This window comes from Myotis daubentonii, chromosome 21 (genome assembly GCF_963259705.1).
Source record: "Myotis daubentonii chromosome 21, mMyoDau2.1, whole genome shotgun sequence".
Taxonomy (NCBI): domain Eukaryota; kingdom Metazoa; phylum Chordata; class Mammalia; order Chiroptera; family Vespertilionidae; genus Myotis; species Myotis daubentonii.
Genome location: NC_081860.1, coordinates 8,841,491 through 8,857,117, shown reverse-complemented (window position 1 = coordinate 8,857,117; position 15,627 = coordinate 8,841,491). Strand labels below are relative to the sequence as shown.

Below are 15,627 nucleotides of genomic sequence, written 5' to 3'. Positions count from 1 at the left end.
GCAGTTAAATCATGTAAAATACTATAGACATGATGCAAACATTGAGAATTTATTAACTTCAAAATAAAATTACTCTAACCCCAAATCCCAATAGTTTTTCTTTGCTTGAACCTTACAAAATGCTTCTATTTTTTCTTAAAATTTTTTTAAAAATTTATTTATTTTTGTTTGTTATAAAATGATTCTAAAGACCAATGCGGCCCAACGCATAGATGAGTGTAACGCTGTAAACGGATTATAACCATCGTGGACATACATCATCAGGAACCGCAACTCCTCACTTCCTTCCATTCAAGAAAATTACTCCTGGGAACCGATCTAGTGAGGTAATTAAAACAACAACAACAAAACCTCAAAAGATGCACTTTGGGGGGATAATAGCGAATTTACACACACACACACACACACACACACACACACACACGCCCCCTAGAAATGGAGCCTTGCCAAACAGAATGATGAAAAATTAACTCTGACTATGCCACCTCCTTGCTTCAAATCCTTCCACAGCAGCTGCTGAGCACAGCATTCCTAGCTGTGCCTCTGAAACCCGTGGAGCTAGTAAAAACTAAGAATATTGCAGCCTTTCCCCAGACCGACCAATTCTTAGGTACAGCTGAGGCGGAGAAGCTGGAGGGGATTATGTCCAAACCACTCAGAATGTTCTATAGTTAGCATGTTCCAGGAAACGGTCCTTGACTCTGAAATCTCCATCCGTGGCCCCAACCTTTCCTCTGTTTCCAGGCATGAAATCACAAACACCCACAAACCACCCAGAGGTCCTACAAGCAGCTTAACCTGGACAAGGGGCTGCCCACAGGAGGCGAAGCAGGCACCTGAGTGTGGAGAGCAAGGAAAGGGCCTGGTGTTGTCTCTGGAAGGAACCTGCAGCCTCGTCAACTAACAGTGCAAGACACCGGCCGGCGGCTTCCTCGCCACAGTGCACCTCTGAGCTGATAGGCCCTGTGCGCGGAGCGGGCGCTCTGGTGAACCGAGCAAAAACGGACGCTGAGTCCACGGATCTGAAGTCAGGTCCTGTTTCTGATCTGCATTGTGGCATCGCGGGCATCCCTTCATCTCTTGGGACCCTGACTTCTCCATCTGTAAAATGCGATGGCTCCACTAGGTAACCTGGAATGCTATGGCTTGCCTAAAACGGAACTAATTTCCTTGGACTGTTTTTGTTTCCTATCTTAATTATGGGGAGAGAGCTCACTGCTTGACTCAGCTCTTCCAACCCTCCCCCCAAAGTATTGAAAGACAGAGAATCATGGAAAACTAAATTCAGATGTTTGTGAAAACAATTCATAAGACTGTGCCAATCTGGGCATCACTCTTTTTTTATTTTTTTAACATATTTTTATTGATTTCAGAGGGAAAGGGAGAGGGGGAGAGGGAGGGAGGGAGAGAGAGAGAGGGGGAGAGAGAGAAAGAAACATCAATGATGAGAAAGAATCATGGATCGGCTGCCTCCTGCGCCCCACACTGGGGATCGAGCCCGCAACCTGGGCATGTGCCCTGACTGGGAATCGAACCGTGACCTTCTGGTTCATGGGTTGATGCTCAACCACTGAGCCACACTGGCTGGGCATTGCTCTTAATTTTTGGCATCAATTTCTTTGGGTTTGATGTTATCAACGTAAAATGATATGCAATATCTGCTTTTTTCACCTTAAATTCTATTTTGTCTGATATAAAATATTGCCATTTCTCTTTTTACTCAACTTTGATAAAGGGGTATTTCCAATTTGGGGGGTAATTCTTGCCTTCTATTTTCTGTTAGGTTGGTTTCTTATAAACATTATATTGTTGGTTTTTAGTTATCAATCCAAATGGAGACCATTTATGCTTGAATATCATGTCTGCCTTTTTATGCCTGCATTTTTCTCTTTGTGTTTACCTTTATTCTATGAATTATAACTCAAATACCTCACTTTTAATTCTACAAGTACTTCAAATACTCCAAGATCACCATTTAAACGGTAATATTTACCTAATAATATAAAGACAATATTTATGTATTCTAATCTGAAGCAAAAAGGTACTTAGTCCTTCCCCCCTCTCTTCCTTCCTTTCTTATTCATTAATCTTTCCTTCATCTCTCCTCTGTTTTGTTTTACTGTTCGGTTTAATAAATTAGTAATCACTTTTCTTGTTACAGTGACTGTAGGCAACTACCCAGGGCAGATGACTTCAAAGGAACAGGATGCCAACAAGGAACTTCTTGAGAATCAGTTTCAGCTGAAGATCCAAGACAGCAGGCAACACACCCTTAAATGAGGCGGTAACCACGTCAGCCCTGCGAAGAATGCGGTAAAAAACCCTGGTGGACTTAGCTCTGCCGCCACCACCACCAAATAGGGTGGGAGAGGGCAGGGAGACTTGGACATTAGGAGAGGATTTGGGGGAAAAGCTCCGTTCCCCAAGACTGTTGGAGAGCTTGAGCTAGGTCTTCCGGGGCTTGGGAGTCACAGACGACGGGGGTTGGACTCAAGTCTGAGAAACCTTGAGAAAGGGTCCAGGACTTTCTGGTTAGCTGCTCTGATGGCAGCGTGAACGGGGAGCGACTTGCACTCCCAGAGTTTCCATGGTAAAGATGCGAGTCTTCCAGGAACCATTCGCTGGCGATAGCGTGGGGCTGTCTTAACACCTGTCCAAGAGGCCACCTGGAGGTGAAGGGGACCACAGCAGGAAGAAGGGAGAAACGTACCGGGAGACAGCCAGGGAGGGAGGGAGGGGGCAGTTTTAAGCGACTCTTCCAAAAAGAGGCTCATTAGCCTGTGTAGAGAAGTGAAAATGAGACAAAGCCAGGAATACTGGTGTAGGCTGCTTCTACAGTGGCACCAGTGACCCTCATTTCCGGGCATTCTTGGCCTTGTACAATCCCCTCTTCTTGAGTGTGGGCTTGCTCTGCTTACTTCTAATGAATGGACTACGGCACATGTCCGGTCCATCTTGCTGACTTTCGCCCTTTTGCTTGCTTGCTTGCCGAGGAAGCCAGCTGCCGTTGGAGTTGCTCAACGTGGCTTGGAACCCAGGAAGGGCTCCGACCAACAACCATGAACAAATAAGGCCTTTACGCCAATAACCCAGGAGGAACCAAACCCCGCCAACAATTGGAGTGAGCTTGGAAGCTAATCCATCCCCTGAAGGTGATCTTGTGAGAGACACAGAGGCAGAAGGTCCAGGTAAGCTATTCTCGGGTTCCTAACCCACAGAAACTGTGTGAAATGTATACCCCAACTGAGCATTTTACTTAAAAAATTATACTTTTGGCCCTCACCGGTTTGGCTCAGTGGATAGAGTGTCGGCCAGAGGACTGAAGAAGGATCCTGGGTCGATTCCGGTCAAGGGCATGTACCTTGTTACGGGCTCGATCCCCAATAGGGGGCGTGTAGGAGGCAGCTGATCGATGTTTTTCTCTCATTGATGTTTCTGACTCTCTATCCCTCTCCCTTCCTCTCTGTAAAAATCAATAAAATTTATTTTAAAAATTATACTTTTGCATTATCATTTTTTAAAAATACATTTTATTGATTTTTTACAGAGAGGAAGGGAGAGAGATAGAGAGCTAGAAACATCGATGAGAGAGAAACATCGATCAGCTGCCTCCTGCACATCTACCACTGGGGATGTGCCCGCAACCCAGGTACATGCCCTTGACCGGAATCGAACCTGGGACCTTTCAGCCCGCAGGCCGACGCTCTATCCACTGAGCCAAACCGGTTTTGGCTGCATTATCATTTTGATGACTACCTTTTCATATCATATCTACATCTATATATGTATATGGGATATATCACAGACACTTTTATCATGGAGATCCTTTTTCTTTTCTTTTTAATATATTTTATTGATTTTTTACAGAGAGGAAGGGAGAGGGATAGAGAGTTAGAAACATCGATGAGAGAGAAACATCGGTCAGCTGCCTCCTGCACACCCCCTACTGGGGATGTGCCCGCAACCAAGGTACATGCCCTTGACCGGAATCGAACCTGGGACCCTTGAGTCGGCAGGCCGACGATCTCTCCACTGAGCCAAACCGGTCAGGGCAGATCCTTTTTCTTTTCTTTTCTTTTTAATATATTTTATTGATTTTTTACAGAGAGGAAGGGAGAGAGATAGAGAGTTAGAAACATCGATGAGAGAGAAACATCGATCAGCTGCCTTCTGCACATCTCCTACTTGGGGATGTGCCCGCAACCCAGGTACATGCCCTTGACCGGAATCGAACCTGGGACCTTTCAGTCCGCAGGCCGACGCTCTATCCACTGAGCCAAGCCGGTCAGGGCAGATCCTTTTTCTTTTAAATTGTGGTGTGTGTGTTTATCAAGAGAGTGGGTGAGTGGAGGCTTACCTCCACAGATTCCCTCAGACGTACTTCTATCCCCGGTTAATCATTATTAATAACAAAGTATGCTTTTCTCCATGTTTATATACATACAAATGTTTCCTACACAGGAGGAAGTGTTTTGGAGGGAGACTCCTGTGTTTTATGCGTACACACACACAAAACGAATCACATTTTATTAAATTCTCTGCATTATGAAGAGTCCTTAAAATCAAATGGCATAGATCTAACTCATTTATTTACTTTTAAAAAATATATTTTTATTGATTTCAGAGAGGGAGAGGGAGAGGGAGACAGAAACATCAATGATGAGAGAGAATCATTGACTGGCTGCCTCCAGCACCCCCCCACTGGGAATCGACCCCGCAAGCAACCGAGGCTGTGCCCTGACCAGGAATCAAGCTGTGACCTCCTAGTTCAAAGGTCAATGCTCAACCACTGAGTCACGCCCGTCAGGCTAACTCATTTATTTTTAATGGATGCACAATAATCCAGTGATTAGATAACCTATAATTTATTTAACTTTTCTCTACTGGGAGGGTGTTTATCTTATTTTTAGTGTTTTTGCCCTTTAAAAAGGGCTCCCGTAAACATATTTTGATTTTTATGTACTGCAGCTTCTATTTCCACAAGACAGATTTACAGGAGTGAGATTGCTGGATCACAGATTAGAGGTATTTCTCATTTTAATAGGTATTGCCAGACTGCTTTCAAAACAGGCTGTAAAAATTTACATTTCCACCAAGGTATGAAAATGACCTCCCTTCCAATCTCCGACAGCATGAGGTGTTCATGCTCTTTTAGATTTGCATTTCCCTGATTAATGGCGAGATTAAACATCTTTTCATAGGTTTATTGGCCATTAGGATTTGCCCTTCAGGGAACTGACTATTCCTATCATTTTTGCATTTCTGTACAGGGTTCTATCTTTTTACTATTCATTTGTAATATATTAACCTGATATCTATAATTTCCATAGCAAACATCTTTCTCCATTATATAATAAGTCCATTGAAACATTTTCTTTCTTTTTCTTTTTTTATTGAAACATTTTCTTTTGAGTTCCAGGACACTGTACTCTCCTGATACTTTTTTCCCTTCCTCACATAGCTCCACTTACTCCCTTGGTGATTTCATCCAATTTCAAGGTTTTGAATGGGCATCTATGTGTCTCATTTTTCTACCCCCAAACTCCAGACCTCCAGTCTGAGCTTCAGCCTCACTAGCTGGGTGTCTCTAGGCATTTCAAATAAAAGAGATCTAAAAACAAACTCTTAGCCTTATGGCCTACCCTGCCTGCCATTTAGTATTCCTGATGTAATGGGCATCACTGCCCAATGAGATGCTCCCATTAGAAATCTGTAAGTCCTTTATATATATTTATTAGAAGCCCAGTGCACGAATTCGTGTGCGGGTGGGGTCCGGCTGGCCCTGCCCCTGATTGGGATGGGGGGGTTAGTCGGGGGTGGGGCTGTGGGTGGTTGGCTGCCCCGCCCCCCGGTTGAACTCCTGGTCGAGGGGACAATTTGCATATTAGCCTTTTATTATAGGATATTGGTTGATTTCAGAGAGGAAGGGAGAGAGAGAGATAGAAACATCAATGATGAGAATCATTGATGGGCTGCCTCCTGCGTCCCCTCCTGGGGAATCGAGCCCGCAACCCAGGTATATGCCCTTGGCCCTTCAGTCCACAGGCTGATGCTCTATCCACTGAGCCAAACTAGCTAGGGCAAAATATGTAAGTTCTTATTCATTTATTTCCCATAAAGACATATCTATCACTAAGTCCTTCAATTACACCCCAATACCAACCTAACCAGTTCTTTCTACACCCACTATGCTCCCCTATGGTCTACTCCACCATCACCTAACGCCTCTAATTTTTTAAAAAAATATATTTTTATTGATTTCAGAGTGGAAGTGAGAGGGAGAGAGAGAGAAAGATCAGTGATGAGAGAATCATTGATCAGCTGCCTCCTGCATGCCTTGCACTGGGATCAAGCCTGCAACCTGAGCATGTGCCCTTGACCAGAATCGAACCTGGGACCTTTCAGTCCGCAGGCCTATGCTCTATCCACTGAGCCAAACTGGCTAGGACACGCCTCAACCTCTACAAAAGCCTCCTAACTGGGCCCTTTGCCTCCACCTCCCTGCCCCCCACCCACACCCCCAACAATCAGTTCTTCAGACCCTCAACACAAGTCAGATCGTATCATCTGCCCAAAACTCCCCAAGGACTTTCTATCGTTTTAAAAATCCTAAACTCATTAATGTAACTGTGAGACCCTCCGTGATAGGCGTTTCGTCTCCCTCCTTTCCCCTCCCCAGTGCTAGCTCGGTCTGATTTAGCCTGTGGGAGAGGAAAAACGCAGCAGAAAGACAGGAGGAGGGAGGAAACGCTCACATTGAGGATTGCAGCAATGACCCAGAATGCTTCTGCAAAGAGGGACCTCTGCCCTAGAGTACTGGGAACAGGCAAAAGGCAGACTGGCCGAATCAAGTACAAGTCTGAGAACGCCTCCACATCTAACTTACAGCAGCATGAATAACATGCTAAGGCTTTCGCCGGGCCGTCTGCTAAACGCATCCTATTGTACTTTATCTCTTTTTAAGGATAAAGATGTGAAGATAGCTTTGTCTCTCTGCCAAAAGCAACAATCTGAAAATAAGAAAGCAAAGAACAAAGCCAAAAGACTTGGATGCATATGGGTTTTCTGACAGGAATGCTAAACAAATATTTAAAAATAGAAAGTAGACAGGAGGAAGAAAACACCGATATGTGCCAGTTAAGAGAGTGGACAATTGGCAATTATTCTGATTAGGAAACTGATGGTAACTTTCGCTGTTTCAATGTCTCTGTCAATAAAATAAGAAATAAACAAAGCACAATGAGCTAGTTGCGACAGTTCCACACGTAGAGGGCAAGACTTGGTTCCTGGCATAATAAATAGCATCCAGAAAATACAGCACTTAAAAAAATATATATTTTTTTTATTGATTTCAGAGAGGAAGGAAGAGGGAGGGAGAGATAGAAACATCAGTGATGAGAGAGAATCATGGATCGGTTGCCTCCTGCACGCCCCCTACTGGGGATCAAGTCTGCAACCTGGGCATATGCCCTTGACCGGAATCGAACCTGGGACCCTTCAGTCCGCAGGCCGATGCTCTATCCACGGAGCCAAACCAGCCAGGGCAATACAGTGCTTTTTGGATAATTCTCTATCCCTCTCCCTTCCTCTCTGTAAAAAAATCAATAAAATATATTTAAAAAAAAGAATGACCCAGGAAGAGGTTTGCGGGGTGAATGTATCAAAGGGGAAAGGAGATTAGGGTGAGAGTACTTCAAGTGATCACATGGGTCTCTTTTTGGGTAAGGAAGGAGTGAAGCCAGGAGGGGCTGGTACACCAAGAGAAAATGAGGAGGCAAGAATTTAGTGCAGCCGTGGGCAAACTACGGCCCGCGGGCCGGATCCGGCCCCTTTGAAATGAATAAAACTAAAAAAATAAAAAGACCGTACCCTTTTATGTAATGATGTTTACTTTGAATTTATATTAGTTCACACAAACACCCCATCCATGCTTTTGTTCCGGCCCTCCGGTCCAGTTTAAGAACCCATTGTGGCCCTCGAGTCAAAAAGTTTGCCCACCCCTGGTTTAGTGGGTGGCCCTAGCCGGTTTGGCTCCGTGGATAGAGCGTCGGCCTCTGGACTGAAGGGTCCCGGGTTCGATTCTGGTCAAGGGCACATGCCTGGGTTTTGGCCTCAATCCCCAGGAGGGGGCGTGCAGGAGGCAGCCAATCCATGATTCTCTCTCATCATTGATGTTTCTATCTCCCTCTCCCTTCCTCTTTGAAATCAATAAAAAATATACTTAAAGAAAAAGAAGAGTTTACTGGGTGTTTACAATGATAGTGAATGAGAAGCAATTTAGTGGAGCAAAGGAGGGGTGTTCAATCACCGTCATCTCCATTTCACTTCAACCAGCTTCTCCAACTGTCGGCTCTTGTTGAACTACTATTTCTGTAGTTTGCTTTTACAGCAATGTCAAAACAAGGGACACATTTGTTCTTGGTTACCTGATCCCTTGTCATTAAATACATCCTTACCCCAAACAAGGAGCTTATTAAAAATGGGCAATGGAGGCCATCATATTTCATAACTCTATCAAAGGCCTTGTCCGTTCCCTGCCACCTGCATAACACAAGACAGGGCCCGGGAAAACAAAAGGCTGAGCTAAACAGCCAGAGTTCTTGAATACCTGGCTTGACACTCAGATTAATGTGGTATTACCCCTTTGGTTCCCCTATATTTCAGTTTAGTATAATGGGGTTATGTGCCAGGAGAAGTGTACTTATTTTGTGTGAGTCAATCAGCCAGATGTGAGATATAAAACTGTGCTGATTATAACTTTTCAGAAATGTATATATATATATATTTTTTAGAAATCAAAGAATCCCTTACTATCATCATCAATATTAGGTTCTCTCTACTCAGACTGCTGGATCGAATAATAGCAAGGAAATCCCTTTTTGGTTGGATAAAAGTGATTGAAAAGGAAACAGAACCATGAGAAATGTGCTAGGCCCATGACTTTACACCCACCTCAGAGGGCACCACAAGCCCACTCCGCCTGCACGTCTTCTGGTTTAAGAGGCCCTCATCCTCGCCCAGCTGCTGTGGCTCAGTGGTTGGGCATCGACCTATGAACCAGGTCACTGTTCGATTCCCGGTCAGAGCACATGCCTGGGTTGCAGGCTCAATCCCCAGTAGGGGGCGTGCAGGAGGTAGCTGATCAATGATTCTCTCTCATCATTGATGTCTCTATCTTTTTCTCCCTCTCCCTTCCTCTGTAAAGTCAATAACACACACACACACACACACACACACACACACACACACACACACACACATATATATATTAAAGCATGGGCTTTAAAAAATATATATTTCATTGAACTTTTACAGAGAGGAAGGGAGAGGGATAGAGTTAGAAACATCGATGAGAGAGAAACATCGATCAGCTGCCTCCTGCACGCCCCCTACTGGGGATGTGCCTGCAACCAAGGTACATGCCCTTGACTGGAATCGAACCTGGGACCCTTCAGTCCACAGGCCGACGCTCTATCCAAACTGGTTATGGCAATAACATATATTTAAAAAAATAGCCCTAACCAGTTTGGCTCAGGGGATAGAGCGTGGGCCTGCGGACTGAAAGGTCCCAGGTTCGATTCCGGCCAAGGGCATGTACCTTGGTTGTGGGCACATCCCCAGTAGGGGGCGTGCAGGAGGCAGCTGATCGATGTTTCTCTGTCATCGATGTTTCTAACTCTCTAGCCCTCTCTCTTCCTCTCTGTAAAAAATCAATAAAATATATTAAATAAATAAAAAAATAAATAAATAACGGGCCCTCATCCTCAATCACACGCAGCTTCACAAACCCAGGGAAACCCCAGAGCCTCAGCGCTACCAGCCCGGGAACACCAGGTGCTCTGACAGCGCAGTAGTTAGCAAACGTACGGAGCTCATGACCCTTCAGAAGGCATGTACGTGGAACTACAATTACCTTCAAGAGAGCTGTAGGTACATTTGCAGTTCAAAGATTAAAAGGAAGAGGAGAGTAGAAAGATTTGCTCTGTATACCCAGCCTTTTGAGACCAAGGGAAATACTGGCCTGGATGGTTAAACGACCGAACATAATATCACTTTCACTTTTTAAGTTCATATGATCTTCAGATGAGGCTGTGACTACAGAAGATTTAGCTCAGGACTATCCATTCATCCCCCAAACCCAACTGCTGTCCTACATAGAGATGCATCTCCTATAGTAATTTCTCTTTGGCCTAATAGACCGGATCAGTACTTTTTCTTTAAAAAGAGAGAGCGAAACATCGATCTGTTGTTCCACTTATTTATGCACTCATTGGTTGCTTCTTGTATGTGTCCTGCCCAGGGATCAAACCCACAACACTGGCATGTTGGGATGACACTCTAGCCAACTCAGTTACCGGCCAGTGCCACCAGACCGGTGCTTTTCACACTGTAGGTAGTGAAACTGATTTTATACAAAATGCAGTATCTTATATAATAAAAGGCTAATATGGAAATTGTCCCCTCAACTGGGAGTTTGACCAGGGGGCAGGGCCAGCTGGCCCCACCGCACCCTGACTGGAGGCAGGGCCGGCCCACTAACCTCCGGTGTGCCTCCCCCTGCTAGCCTGATTGGCCCGATTGGTGCAGGCCGGCAGGACCCCGCCCGTGTACAAATTCATGCACCGGGCCTCTAGTAAATATATAAGATTATGTCATTTATGATTTGATGGTAAGATTTTTCTGGTTGTGTGTATGAGATTAATATTTATTTCATACTGTGGATTTAAGTTAAAAAAAAAAATCTGAAAGCCACTAAACTAGGTTTAACCCCTAGAGTGCTGGGGAGCGCGATCCCGCTCCTCCTGTCTTTCGCCAAAAGTGCCGGGAGTGCTATCGCGCTCCTCCTGCAGTGTCACTATGAGATGCTAGTAGTTCACTCTTTACTGACAGATGGCACCTAAGTGCAGATTCCTTATGATGCCGAATGTTTGTAGCTCTAAGATTGACCACTGGCGTTTATCTGCCTCATTTTTTACAGGTGCTACGATTTTACGAAGTTTACTCAGATTTTGTAGCCCTAAAGCTTCGAAATGGCGTCCAGTTCTAAGCCTGCTTTTATTAGTGATGATGATTCTGCTCAATATGTCAATTCTTGCTGTGAAGATGACGATTTTGTGGAAGATATTGGAGGAGGGTGTCCCTCTATGTTAACATTATATGTTTTGTTCAATTTTTTTTTCTCCTAGTATTTTATAATACAATCAGCAAACAATATATGTCAAAGATGAAAACAAATGTAGTAAAGGTTTCCTGAAGTTTTTGAATATGTAACTTCATTTACTTGCGATTCATAATTCTTTCCCTACACTGCTGGAGAATCAGCAAAAATGCCTTGGTGGCAATTTCAGCATCGTTCCTGGGATACTGGTTGGCACTCAAAGGGTTAACCAGACTCCATCAGCAGCAGTGACTCATTCCCAAGGCCTGAATCCTTCTGCACAATTACTGACTTCATCCTCAGGGAGCAGTGCAGTGTTGAAGGTGAGCGGAGGTCTACAGGGAATCACTTTTCAAAGCCCTTCAGCACATGCTAACTGTAGGAAAAAAACAACCTGAGAATGTATAATACGGTTCCTCTGAATATGCATGTCCTCCGAAATGAAAGGTGCCATTAGTACAAAAGCTCTGCTTCAGGGACAAAGGAGAAGGGATCTAGGGCCACAGGTTTCTGATGTTCCTCCCTATAAGAACATTTTGAATCGTGCGAAACGTATCTTTATATTTGCTAACCTTTGGTGAACCTATGGCTCATTACTACCCTCATCTTAAACACACAGGGTGAGGCAAAGCAGGTGTGTGTTGTTGGGTTGAAAAATAATCCAATTATGAATAAATAATGGCCCTAGCCGGTTTGGTTCAGTGGATAGAGCGCTGGCCTCCGAACGGATGGGTCCTGGGTTGGATTCTGGTCAAGGGCACACTCCTTGGTTGCAGGCTCAATCCCTGCCCTGGTTGGGGCACGTGCTGGAGGGAACCAATCGATGTGTGTGTGTCTCTCTCTGTCTCTTCCCCTCCCTTCCACTCTCTCTAAAAATCAATGGGGCCAAGACCGGTTTGGCTCAGTGGATAGAGCGTCATCCTGCGGACTGAAAGGTCCCAGGTTCGATTCCGGTCAAGGGCATGTACCTGGGTTGCGGGCACATCCCCAGTGGGAGATGTGCAGGAGGCAGCTGATCGATGTTTCTCTCTCATCGATGTTTCTAACTCTCTATCTCTCTCCCTTCCTCTCTGTGAAAAATCAATAAAATCTATTTAAAAAAATAAAATAAAAATCAATGGGGAAATACCCTTGGGTGAGGTTTAACAAAAACAAACAAACACGAATAAACTTTTATGCACTCACAACTGTAAACCTTCTTTTGCCAACCCTGCATTCTGCCACAGACACTGAGAAGTTCCTACTGTGCTATCGAGAGTTTTCCAGTCCCCATGGAGGGAACTGTGCTGTCAGCACGGGCGCCTACACTTTGGAAACTGGATCTCTGTACTTGTGGGTGGCCCGAGAGACTCCAGAATCACTTACTAGTTAGTACTCCTAGATAATCCAGGGTCAGAGCCTGGCCTCCGTGATCAGGAGGCAGAGTTCACACGCCCAGACCCTCCTGTATGGCCCCACAGTTGAGTTTAGCTTGCCGGCAAATCCCGCAGCTATGTGGAAACTCGAGGAATGCCCCGTCACACGCAGGAGTCGGAGGGAGGGTAACAGTGGGAAGTCCCCACAATCCCCAGAGTTAAAGCCAGCTCACTCTCCTAGAGCCTCTAGGAAGCGGCTGACGGACACCAGCCAGACCGCAAAGGCAGTTAATGCGACTTTACAAGGTCCTGAGCGTTGATAATGAGTCTGCTGTCCCTGGCAGGTAACTATTAGATACTCAATTAGCAAACACCTCTTTCATGTACATCTTAGAGAAAAAGAAAGAAAAGAAAGGAATGATCACCCTCCCTATTTTACAGAAGTTGTAAACCTAACAATCAAGACTGCAGTGGAGCCCTAGCCGGTTTGGCTCAGCGGATAGAGCGCTGGCCTGCGGACGGAAGGGTTTGATTCCGGTCAAGGGCACATGCCCGGGTGGCGGGCTTGATCCCCGGTAGGGGACTGCAGGAGGCAGCCGATCCATGATTCTCTCTCATCATTGGTGTTTCCATGTCTCTCTCCCTTCCTCTCAGAAAGAAAGGAAAAAAAAAAAAGAAAACAGTGGAAGGGGGTGCTTGTTTTTTTTTTTTTTTAAATTGATTTCAGAGAGGAAGGGATAAAGAGAGACAGAAACATCATTGATGAGAGAGAATCACTGATCGGCTGCCTCCTGCACGCCTCTCACTGGGGATGGAGCCGCAACCCAGGCATGTGCCCTGACTGGGAATCGAACCATGACCTCCTGGTTTGTAGGTCGATGCTCAACCCCTGAGCCACGCGGGCCGGGTGTGTGTGCCCGGCACGCGCTTGTTTTTAACTCCTGGTCTAGCCGTCTTCCCCTGCACCTCCGGAAGTCTTGCTTGGAAATCTGGAGAATGTCATTCTGAAAGCTTGAGCTCACTAGCCATCAGATAACTTCATTCTTTTTACCTCTGTGGCTCTCTGTGATGACATATCTGATCATCTACCTGACTGACTGCAGCAAGTTCTTATCTAGGTAAGAATAAGATACAACAAAAATTCCACCGCTACTTCTATTTTAATCAACTAGAAGGAGATTATGTTTATGAACGGCAGTGAACTAACATAGGAAAATGCTGCTATAGAATGCGGTGGACTGGCAAAAAGCTATCACAGGCTAGTAGGAGTTCTTATGATTTAGCTTCTAGGCCAGTGATGGCGAACCTTTTGAGCTCGGCGTGTCAGCATTTTGAAAAACCCTAACTTAACTCTGGTGCCGTGTCACACATAGAAATTTTTTGATCTTTGCAACCATAGTAAAACAAAGACATATTTTTGATATTTATTTTATATATTTAAATGCCATTTAACAAAGAAAAATCAACCCAAAAAAATGAGTTCGCGTGTCACCTCTGACACGCGTGTCATAGGTTCGCCATCACTGTTCTAGGCTCTACTGAACTAGCAAATCTCATAACTACCTACTGGACGTTCAAAGTATTATGTTCTCTCACCATAAAGGTTTTGGAACCTATACCTAAATACACCATGCTGTTCATTCAGAAAGATCCCCGCTTTCTCTATATGCATAACATTTATTTTTAAACTGCCTGTGTCCAAGGGTGCTCAAAGAGATAGAGACTAGAGAAATAAAATGTCACAACTAAGACGGCGAGATTCACAGTAACTTGTAATGCACACACGCGCGTGCGCGCGCGCGCACACACACACACACACACACACACTACATACACACCACTGCCAAATGCTTTTTCAGCCCTTTCACTTAATCCAATATCACATTTCTTATGTTTCTGTGGCATTCTTTTTTTTAAAAAATATATTTTTATTGATTTTTCACAGAGAGGAAGGGAGAGAGATAGAGAGTTAGAAACATCGATGAGAGAGAAACATCGATCAGCTGCCTCCTGCACACCTCCTACTGGGGATATGCCTGCAACCAAGGTACATGCCCTTGACCGGAATCGAACCTGGGACCTTTCAGTCCGCAGGCCGACGCTCTATCCACTGAGCCAAACCGGTTTCAGCCTGTGGCATTCTTAATAGTCTGGGATTAAGGCACTTATTAAGAAGTGTGACCTTATAGGTGAATTTTTCTTAAACTAAATCTTGGTTTTTCTTACAGGGATAGCTATACCTCACAGAAATGTTATCTTATATATCCATTCTAACTTGTAATCAAGACAAATAGTAATTCGATATATGTCCTATATCATATATACATATTCAGCCTAACTTGTAAGCAAAAAAATTTATTTATATTTATTAAAATGACATTTTTTAAAAAAAATTTGAATCATCTACTTTTAATGAATATGTGAGAAAACAGATATTCTCTTATTCTGCTGGCAGTGGGTAAAGACAGTCACAAGCTCTCTGAAGGGCACAGTGACAATATAAATCCAAAGCTTCAAACATGCATGCCTCCTGACTCAAACAGAATTTCCAAAGACTTTTCCTAAGGACATAATGATTTGGCTAAAAGAAATGTTTTTCAGAGTATTATTTTATAGTAAAAACAAATAAACCTGGAAATAACCCACACGTCCTATAACAGGAAGTGGTTACTATTTATAATAGGTCTGTATCATAAACTACCGGATGGCTATTACAAATAATGTAGAAATATATTCATTGCCATTGAAAGTCATCTAAGATATAATGTTTAATTTTGGGGGAAAAGGATGCAAAATTGTATATTATTACAGAATTATGTGCCTACATATACAGATCATATTCATGATGCTAATAACTAGGTACAGGGATATTAATCTTTCAACAATGACCATTATCAACACTAATAAAAGAGAAAAATGGTAATTGGCGTACGAGCTAACCTTTTCATTGGCTAATCAGGGCTATATGCAAATTAACTGCCAACTGTGATTGGCAGTTAACTGCCAACTAAGATTGGCAGTTAACTGCCAACAAGATGGCGGTTAATTTGCATATGTAGGCACAATGCAGGGAGGCGAAAGGGAAAGCAGGAAGAAGCCCCCTGCCACTGACAG

General features: G+C 44.2%; 1 protein-coding gene across 1 annotated transcript in view; it reads right to left on the bottom strand.

The window, feature by feature from the left end:
- Positions 1–15,627, bottom strand: part of HDGFL3 (HDGF like 3) — a 35,811-nt gene that overhangs the window by 10,110 nt on the left and 10,074 nt on the right. The window lies entirely within an intron of this gene.